Source organism: Lathyrus oleraceus, chromosome 5 (genome assembly GCF_024323335.1).
Source record: "Lathyrus oleraceus cultivar Zhongwan6 chromosome 5, CAAS_Psat_ZW6_1.0, whole genome shotgun sequence".
Lineage (NCBI taxonomy): Eukaryota > Viridiplantae > Streptophyta > Magnoliopsida > Fabales > Fabaceae > Lathyrus > Lathyrus oleraceus.
This window is the reverse complement of record NC_066583.1, coordinates 345,443,122-345,453,066: the sequence shown is the minus strand read 5'-3', so window position 1 is coordinate 345,453,066 and position 9,945 is coordinate 345,443,122.

Here is a 9,945-nt window from a genome sequence, read left to right as displayed (position 1 = left end):
GGTCCCCGTGTTAATCAAGCTTGAAGATAACAAGTCCTGGGCTGGCACCAACTTTTCTTCAAGAGAGCTGTTCAAAAGCAAAAGCTGATGATGCAAAGGATTCTGACAGTTGTCATCCCCGGTGGGATCTATCACAATTGGGTCACTGTGGGCTTTCCTACAGTTGTTCATAAGTCAGAGTAATAATCACTTTGTTTAAAAACCCTTCTCCCATGCCAAAAGGAGAAGTGATGACATTGTTGGCAACATTTTGTGCAATGATATTTTCATTCAAATAAATTCATGTTAAACATTTGTTTTTCCGTTTGTTTTCCCTTTTCGCTTTTTGCATGGAATTGGTGATCACAAAAAACCCTAAAAACAAGAATAAAAGCAATCTTTTCATCTGCATAGCGATTGTCTTGCTTGATTTTCAAAAGCTTTTCATATCAAAATCTTTATGCAGGTTGTTTCTCAAACCCATTAAACATAATGATCTGACGTCATCTCCCAATTTTGAATTCCCTGTATTCGAAGCGGAAGAAGATGATGTTGAAAGGATTCCTGACGAGATTTCCTGACTTCTTGAGCAAGAAAAGAAGATCACTCAGCTGCATCTCGAGAATCAGTAGAACAGCCAACTGGGGCATATATACAAAAAATAGAGAGAGGAGGGTGCAAAATCAAAAGAAATCAAAAAAAAAAATCAAAAAGAAAGAAAAGTCAAAAGAAAGAAACAAAAGATAAAAGCACCCTCAAAATCCCAAGTTGACTGATGCTGAATTCGACCAAAAAGAAGAGATCAACTGCCATATGTCATGGTCAGTTACATCAACAGAGAGTGATGAAAGCGTTCGACAAGAAGGTCAAGCCTCGTGTGTTCCGAGAAGGTGACCTTGTACTCAAGAAAGTCTTGTCTTTCGTGCTCAATTCCAGGGGCAAGTGAACCCCAAATTATGAATGTCCATATGTTGTCAAGAGAGCCTTTTCAGGCGGTGCTTTGACACTTACAACAATGGATGAAGAAGTTCACTCGTCCTGTGAATTCCGATGCAGCCAAGAAATACTTCGCCTAAAATAAAAAAAAATCAAAAGAAGCTCGCTAAGTCGAACACCCCAAAGAGCGACTTAGGCAAAAAGGAGCGTCCCGGTGGATCGAAAACCCGAAAGGGTGATCCAGGCAAAAGTTAGAGACATTGGAAAAAAAGAATTTGCATCCCGCTAGATTGAGCACCTCACACTGGGGCAATCTAGGCAAAAATTAGGGATTTGGCAAGTAACTGCATCTTGACAAGACTGTGCTCTATATCTGTCATCCGTCAGGGATTCTCGGTTCATCGTCGACTGAAGCTCCGAATACATCGAAAATTCGGAATGGTAGAGGAAAGGTCATTATGTTCAATGTAGCCCTCTCCAATATATATCACCGATTTCAAACTTGTACAGATCTATGGAGTCTCACCCTTTGCAGACTACCATTCCATCACATCAATTTGAGCTTTTATCCATTTGTTTGCACTCTTCTTTGTTTCAACTCAACAAATGTTTTGCATGTTTAATTGATAAAGTATCATTGTTTTCAAAATAAACAAATTTTTCAAAAATTGTTCTTAAACAAAGTGAACATTCACAATGATGGAAGGATACTTAGGAGATCCGCAGTGCTCTCCCAAGGGTGGTATGATTACCAACAGGTAAGACATTTGTTCGTATCTCGAGCATGACTGTGCTTTTTTCCTGTAGAACCTCTTATGGTTTCTCCTCAGCGAGGTTGCTCAGTGCAGTGTTGGTTGAAGTTGTTCATCTTCATGTCCCCGGCAGTGCGACATTCGTCCTCCAGGTCCCTGTTAGCTCTATGGTGGGGCATCCCCAGTAGAGTGCTGTTTGAGCCCTATCGTGGGGCATCCCCAGCAAGGTTGCTGTTCAAATACTTTTGTGGGGGCAGTTCCCCTAGCAGAGTGTTTAACTGAAGACTTCAACTTTCGTCTCTCCAGCAGAGCAGTCTTCTCTTCTCCCCGGCATGGGTGCTTTTTTGTGAAGATTTAGTATTTGGAGGATTGGCATCCCGATACTCCGTCATTTTCTCGGATAGATCCTCAGCAGAGTTGTTGGCATGATGAGTGTTATCAATGCCTATCTATCCTCACCAGAGATAAGGTTGATTCTTGGTATCTCCGTTCTCCAGCATGAGTGAGAAGTCGTGGCTCTCCCTGCAGAGTTTTCCTCAAGCATATTTCTTCAAGCAGAGTCTCCCCACATAGTTGGAGTATCTGATCTTTGGGCTCCCCAGCGGAGTTTTCATCATTTGCATTTGGCATATAGTAATCATTGCATCCTCAAAATCGCGTAGCATTTCCATTTAATATGGAGCATTACGCCATAGAAAAATTCAAACATATGCATTCATGTGTTCGAAACCCCATCAGACCGTATCCCCGGCAGAGGCGGATTCTCGTTCAACATCTGTATGGCACGTTTGCTACAGTTGCTCCTGGCAGCATTCAGGATTGATACCCCCCAGAGAGGTTTATTTCCTCATCCGTCGGTGAAAGAAAAACCTGGTTCTACCCAGTGGTCTCCTAGCAGATGTGGGTATGTCTAATCTCTCCATGTAGAGTCTACCCCTTAAGCAGAAAGTGTCTACCATTTCCTTCTGCACTCCCCACTGAGTTAGATCCTCGTGGATGACGGTTGTTTCCGTTCCCTCCCTGCACAGGATGGGTTTTTCCTATTGAGTTCTTTTCTCATTAGGATGAGTCTTGATTCAGTTTGCCTTTTGGATCAATCCTAAATTGGCTCCCCGTTGATTGTTCCTTGTACTTCCCTGGGGCATGAATGAATAGTGGCTCACTAACCGGCACTCATTCATCTTATCCTCAGCAGATTTTGGTGGCCTCTACCTACAAACCGGTAGTTGTAAGTCCTATCTTTGTGGTTTTCTACCTACTCCTGGTAGTTGTAAAATCCCACTTTCATCCCCTAGCAGAGGTAACCTTTGCGGTTCATTCTGATTGTTGGCGGATTTTGCGGTCTTCTACCTACTACCCGGTAGTTGTGAATCCTTTTTTCTCACTCTGTCTCTCAGCAGACTGTCTGTTGGCCTCTACCTACAACCCGGTAGCTGTAAGTCCGATCTTTGTGGTCTTCTACCTACTAACCGGTAGATGTGAATCCTCTGTTCTCCTTGTTGTGGAGTTAACCCTCTGTGCTCATCCTAGTTGATGACGGTTTCTGTTTCCGTGGTTTTCTACCTACTAACCGGTAGATGTAATCCCCTCTTTGCAGTTATCAGTACCCAGTTTGCGGTATTGATAGTCTTGTCCCCTCTGGATACTTGCCTTGATCAAGCAGTATTGTCCCCAGTGGGTCTTCCCCTTCCTTTTGGATATTTGCTCCGAGTCAGCAACTTTATCCCCAGCGGGTCCTCTTTCATTCACCATTTGCTGGTAGTGTTTGTAGTTTACCCTTTTGATTGGTCATCTTTGCATACTTATTCCTGGTACCCCGATGCCTTTCTATTCGGTTGATTTATCCATTTAACAACCTCCACTCAGTTATGGATAATCTTCCATGCGAGTATGTTATCTACGTTTCGACGGCTATAGATAATATATCTCATGCGCTCTTGGGTCGAAGTCGTCCTCCCCAGTTGAGTAAGATTCGTATTCCTTTGTTCGGAATCGAATGTCCATCCTCTAACAAGTTTGCCTTTGCTCTCTTCAGGATGATGTCGGTCGTTTATCCATCTAACAACCTCCAATCCGGTTATGGATAATCTTCCATGCGAGTATGTTATCTACGTTTTGACGGCTATAGATGATATATCTCATGCACTCTTTGGTCAATCTTTTGATTGTTTTCTCCAGCAGAGTAAGATTCGTATTCCCTATGGAATCGGATGTCCATCCTTTAACAAGATCGCTTTTCTAGCCCTCTCCAGGATGATGAGTGTTTTGGAACACAAACCAATTCACACTTTGGTCGGTCACCCGTTTCATACCTACAACCCGGTATTCTTGGTGCTCCTTCCTGTTTGCTCACTGTTGTGACCTTGATCCCCAGTGAGATCCCCTGCAAGTGTTCAGCCTTGCCCTGACATATGTAGATGTCATTACCTTGTCAGCACCCGCGTGTGTTGTTTCTTTGGTGTCGGTAAACACCATCTTTCGGTGCTTTCCCAGTCATGCGTAAGTGCCTGGTCTTCTTTGGTGTCGGTAAACACCATCTTTCGGTGCTTTCCCAGTCATGCGTAAGTGTCTGGTCTTCTTTGGTGTCGGTAAACACCATCTTTCGGTGATTTCCCAGTCATGCGTAGTGTCTGGTCTCCTTTTGATGTCTGTAAACATCATCTTTCGATGTTCGTAACGTCGTCCTCCTTCCCTAGAGAAGTTTCCTCCTCTCCGTTGGTGTCGATAAACGTCGAGTTTTTCCCAATCGTCCATTGACGTTTGGTTGACCCTTATTCTTCCCTAGAGAAGTTTCCTCCTCTCCGTTGGTGTCGATAAACGTCGAGTTTTCCCGATTATCCGTTGATGATTTGGTTGTGTTCTTATCCCCAGAAGATTCCTCCTCTCCGTTGGTGTCGATAAACGTCGAGTTTTTCCTATGCGTCCGTTGGCGTATAGTTGATATCTTTCCCCACAGGGTCGTCCCCAGAAGCTGAACCTCCTCTCCGTTGGTGTCGATAAACGTCGAGTTTTTCCTAGTCGTCCGAGGACGCCTAGTTGCTTATTCCCCGCAGATCATTTGGTAATACCAGATGACTCCCCTTAGAGTTTCCTCCTCTCCGTTGGTGTCGATAAACGTCGAGTGTTTCCTATTCGTCCGATGACGTCTAGTTGTACCCTTCCCCATGCGGATTTACCTCTCCGTTGGTTTCGATAAACGTCGAGTTTTTCTCATTCGTCCGTTGACGTCTGATTGTATACCCTGTTCCCAGTCATTCATTAATGTCTGGTTGATTCCCAGCCAGAATCCCCAGTAGACGTCCTATTCGGTTTCTGATTGTGGTGCCGTTCCTTCGTGAAGTGGCTTTCTCCTTCTCCGTTGGTGTCGATAAACGTCGAGCTTCTCCCTTTCGTCCTATGACGTATGGTCGAGTCTTCCCAGTTCATCCGTCGTCCGTTGATGTCTGGTCTCCCTCTCCGTTGGTGTCGATAAACGTCGAGCTTCTCCCTTTCGTCCTATGACGTCTGGTCGAGTCTTCCCATTCATCCGATGATGTCTGATTTACCTCTCCGTTGGTCTTGGTAAACGTTGAGTTTTTCCCATTTCGTCCGTTGACGTATGGTTGTATCGCTATCCTTCCAGTCATTCATCGATGATTGACTTACCTCTCCGTTGGTCTTGGTAAACGTCGAGTTTTTCTTAGTTGTCCGTTGGCATCTAGTTGTGATTTCTGTTCCCATTCATCGTCTCGAGATGTCTGGAGGTGGTTGTACCTTTGAGAAGAAAAAGAATCAGAAAAATCAAATTCCCAGTAATAAATATCAGATCCCAGTGGACGTTTCCGTTGGTGATTCCCAGCAGTGTGCAAATTCTACGGTTCTTGGTATTCAATCTCTATTTACCCTGAAAGTCTGACAGCCGTTGCTCTCATCCGTTCGGGTTCCCAGTTGATTGAATAGGGGCAGCTGTAGCACCTCAAATTTGCACCCTCCTTGTGTACATACATTTTCATGATTAGGTCATTAGCATAACATAGTCCATTGCATAACATTGCATTGCCTTTTGCCCAAGTGCAAGCTCAGCTGACAAATTAGGTCAAACTGGTCAGGAGATCAGGTCAAACAAGCAAGCATGTGCTATTTTCATTGAGGCAAAGCCCTAGGGTTGATTTATCAAGTTCATATGGTCTAAGGATCATTGTGAAGTGGTTTGGCCAAAGATTGGATGATCAAAGCTCAACAGTCAAGCTGAATTTCTTCAGAAACCCTAGAAAGTCAACTGTGGTCAACTGTGCTTGATTTTATGGATTTGAAGGTGTGAGATGGTTTGAAAAGCTTCATTCATGTCCATACAAGTCTCATTTGACATATCAAAGACCAAGGTTGAAGAAAATAAAGTCAAATCAAAAGTTTCCTAAAATGGCAGGTGACCTGTAATTTCAACTGCCCAAAATGGAAAGTTTTTCTCCTCAAAATTACTTCATCATACAAGCTTCAAATGGAATTTTGTCCAACATGAAAGTTGAAGATCTTGTTCTCACCATTCCAAAAAGTCCAAGAACATGCAATTCCCATGTGTGGTTGGCAAGATATGGTCCAATCATTTTCAGAAAATGCCTAAATTCAAAGTGCCATAACTTTCACATGGAATGGCCAAATTGGTTGATTTTTCTTTGAGCAAACTACATTTGACATGAACATGCATGGTGCATCATTACATTTTCCAAAAAATCATCATAGCAAAAGTCCATTTTTCAAGTGTTCATTTTGCATTTTAGTGTGAAAAAAGGTGATTTTCCAAAATACAAGCCATATGCACTTGGGACCTTTTCATACACATTACAAATATCATTTAGAACTTGTGTGAACTGGTTTTGGACTGATACATGGACTGCATAAGAAAAAGGGCATTTTGGCCAAAGTCATGAAAATGTGCATTACACTAATCATTCTAATTTGCCTAATTGAGATTAAATTTTGGATTAGTGTGAGGTATAAAGGGATAATTGTAACAGAAATGCTTAGGGAATAACCATTTTTTCAGATCAAATCACAAAAACTCAGAAATTCTCTCACTTTTTCTCCAATTTTCACATACACTTTTTCATCAATTCATCAAGAATTCACCAATTTCTTTGCTAGTGCTTTGTTGATTCTTCATGTGCAGGTGATTAGGGAGTTCTGTTTGTGGAGATTGAAGCAAGAACCGAGCAAAAACTCCACTGTTGAAAGCATCATCCATCCATGGCAGTCACGAATTTCCTTGGATTCAAGCATCTCTAAGCTAAGCAATCATCACCAATCACCTTCATAACCAACATACGCCATCTGTTTCACGTAATTGAGGCCAAAAAACGCACGGATTCGAGCTGCACTTCAAGAAGGTAAGCAATTCGAACTCCTTAATTCACGAAATCACCATGCGGTTTAGATAGATCCTTGAACATAGAGTAGTTTGGCGTTTGAATCATGCATTTTCATTGAGTAATCATCAAGATATTGTGATTTAAAGATTGCATGTCAAAACTATTCTTGAGTGGATCTTTGCGTATGTTAACTTCTAGACATTTTCACTGCCATATCCATGACCTACGTGGAGAGACGGAGAAAACGATACATGGTTTGTCCGTTTTGGTTGACATTCGTTCATCACGAATTCTGGTGTCCAAGAACAGTGAAGAACATGATGAAGTTCTTCAAATTTCTGGAAAATCCCGTGTTTGATCCTCTTTTCCTTGCCTCCGCGTTTGAATCTTGTTTCCCTCCAGACCGGGCCAATAGCGACGCGCCACGTAATTTAGTGAAGCTACAGCATTTTGGTCATGGTTCACGTAATTACAATTTTGCCACTGCGCATAATTAAATCATTTTAATTAGTTAAATAAATATTTTACAATTTAACAAAACTTCTAAAAATCATAATTAAATCATCCCTAATCCAAATTGAATGGGAATTTTTGCATCCATCTCCAAATTTCCTCTAGTTTTTTTTAGGCATAGTAACTCAAGTTGTGCCTGGTGATATTTTGGATTTGCCTAGTGATCTTGCTCATGTGTGCATTATATGTATGTTTCACCATATTGATCATAAAATAATCATGCATTATCCAAATTGAATGAAATTTCACATGCTTGTTCTTGACTCATGCCTGGTGATTTTGATGTATAGTTTGTAGTTTTTGGATCCCTGGTTTGGTAGATATGATATAATCTTTTTGAGTGTGACAATATGTGTCACACTATGCTATGCTGTGTTCATGATTTAATTTTCCATGCTTTCACTAGGCCTATGGCTCTGATTTTTTGCATGAGATACCTTGTATATGTCTAGTTTCATCATGATTTTTTGTGGATTTAATTGATCCATTTCCCATTTGATTGGGATTTTTGATTGCTGTTTAGCATTTTTAGGGTTTTGCTTGAGTAGCAAACTTCCATATCTTGTGAAATGCTCATTTCTTACCATATTAATGTGAAATTTGGTGGAGTGTTTCTTAACATGTTTAGCTACAATTTGGCTTTGGTCCCATTCATTTCCCATTTGTTCATACTGTTTTACAATTGATTGAAGTTGACACTTGGTTGGTGACCTAGTTTAGGTTGATTTTTGAATGCCATGACATGTGGAATTTAATTTCCCCACTTCCACTTGTCCAAATAACATGAAATTTGACATGTAGCTCATTGAATATGTTATGTTTAGGATAGAATTTTTGTGGAATTTATTGAGCTGTTTTGATATTTGTTTGATTGGAATCATTCTGTTTACTCATTTGTGGTTCACACTTGCTTACTTTGACCTAAATTGTGCATGAAATAAATTGGGTGCATAGTTTTAATGTGAGACCAATTGGATCCTCCTCTTAATTGAAATGCCTTGGTTTTGGTCATGTTTTACTTGCTGTTTTAAATTTTTTCCCTCCTTTTGACCCTAGGCTTGTCCTAGTGGTCTTGTTACTTATGTTTGAGCTTGCTTTTCAGGTTGTGGAAGCATTTGCTTTAAGGAGATAAATTCAAGTTGTTTTGAGTTGTTTCATTTGATGTTATAAACTAACTTGGTTTATTTTCTAGGATGCTTGGTTCACTTGAGCTTTGTGTTTTGCACATTACATTGTTTGATTGTACATTGTTTGTTGATTCTTATGTTGTTTGTTTTGATTTTGTGATTGGGATACTGATTGTATTTGATTGATTTCAGGTACATTAGTTGCTAATATTGCTTTGCTTTGCTTGATAAGCAATTTGCACTGAGGTATAACATTCTTGTCTCCATGTAGTCTGGAAGACCTGGCCTGTTACTTGGCCAGGCACCTGTCTGAAGTCCTCCTTAAGAGGCAATGTTTGTGATTGTTTACTTTTGTCCCCAAGCAGGTAAAGACCTCTATGAGGCAATTGGCGGATATAAGAGATATGCAATCTATCTCCCGCTATTCTGTTGAGTCGTCCCTCTGCTCACACCACTGTGTTGATGCATTGAGGACACTAACCCAAGATCTTGTACATTGTACAGTTGAGTCCGTGTCTTGAGTGTAGAAGGGTTCCCACATTCTGAACCCACGCTCCTTTGTCTGAAGCTCTCCCTGACCAGGGATAAGAGCGATGAAGTCTCATCTTCACTCACCTTTCATCTGGCTTCACCTTGACTCTCAATGTCAAGGTTAAGAGCTAACCTTACCTTGATACAGAGGCTTGTTTGTCGAGGTTGATATGACCCCTCGACTAAAGCCTAGCCTTGATGTCTGAGCCCCTTGCTGGTGTGTTTATTTCATGCTGTATGTGTTTGTGTGGTGTGATTATATCCCCTAGGTTTGCTAGACTCCGCGTAGTCTCGTTTGCATGTCAATTAAGGTAGCACGGTTCCTTCGTATAGGACTTCCTTTCTTGCTTGAGCTTTCCTAAAACACAAACAAACATTATCCCCTCTTAAGGATACGTCAACTCCTTCTACTACAGGTGAGTAAGTCTCCAAAGGTCGAGCATCCAGTAGATTGCGCAGTGACGTTGTCCACTTAAAAAACACAAACCAACAAGAATAGTTTAGCCGAACTACGACAACTCTGATTCTCATGTCCAGATGAGATACGTAGGCACGAGATGCGATGTCTTGTCGAGTTTGACTAACGACTAACACTAATTCTTTTCTCTCGCCCTCGTTGCGATCGAGACCGTCCCTTTCTCTTGCCCTAGTTGCAACCGAGACCCTTCTTCTTCCCGTGTCTTTGTTTTGTCTTGTTGTGTGCTTGGAAGCTGATGTAAGTCCATCGAGTGGCATTTGGGTTCTAGTGTGGGTTCTGGTTCG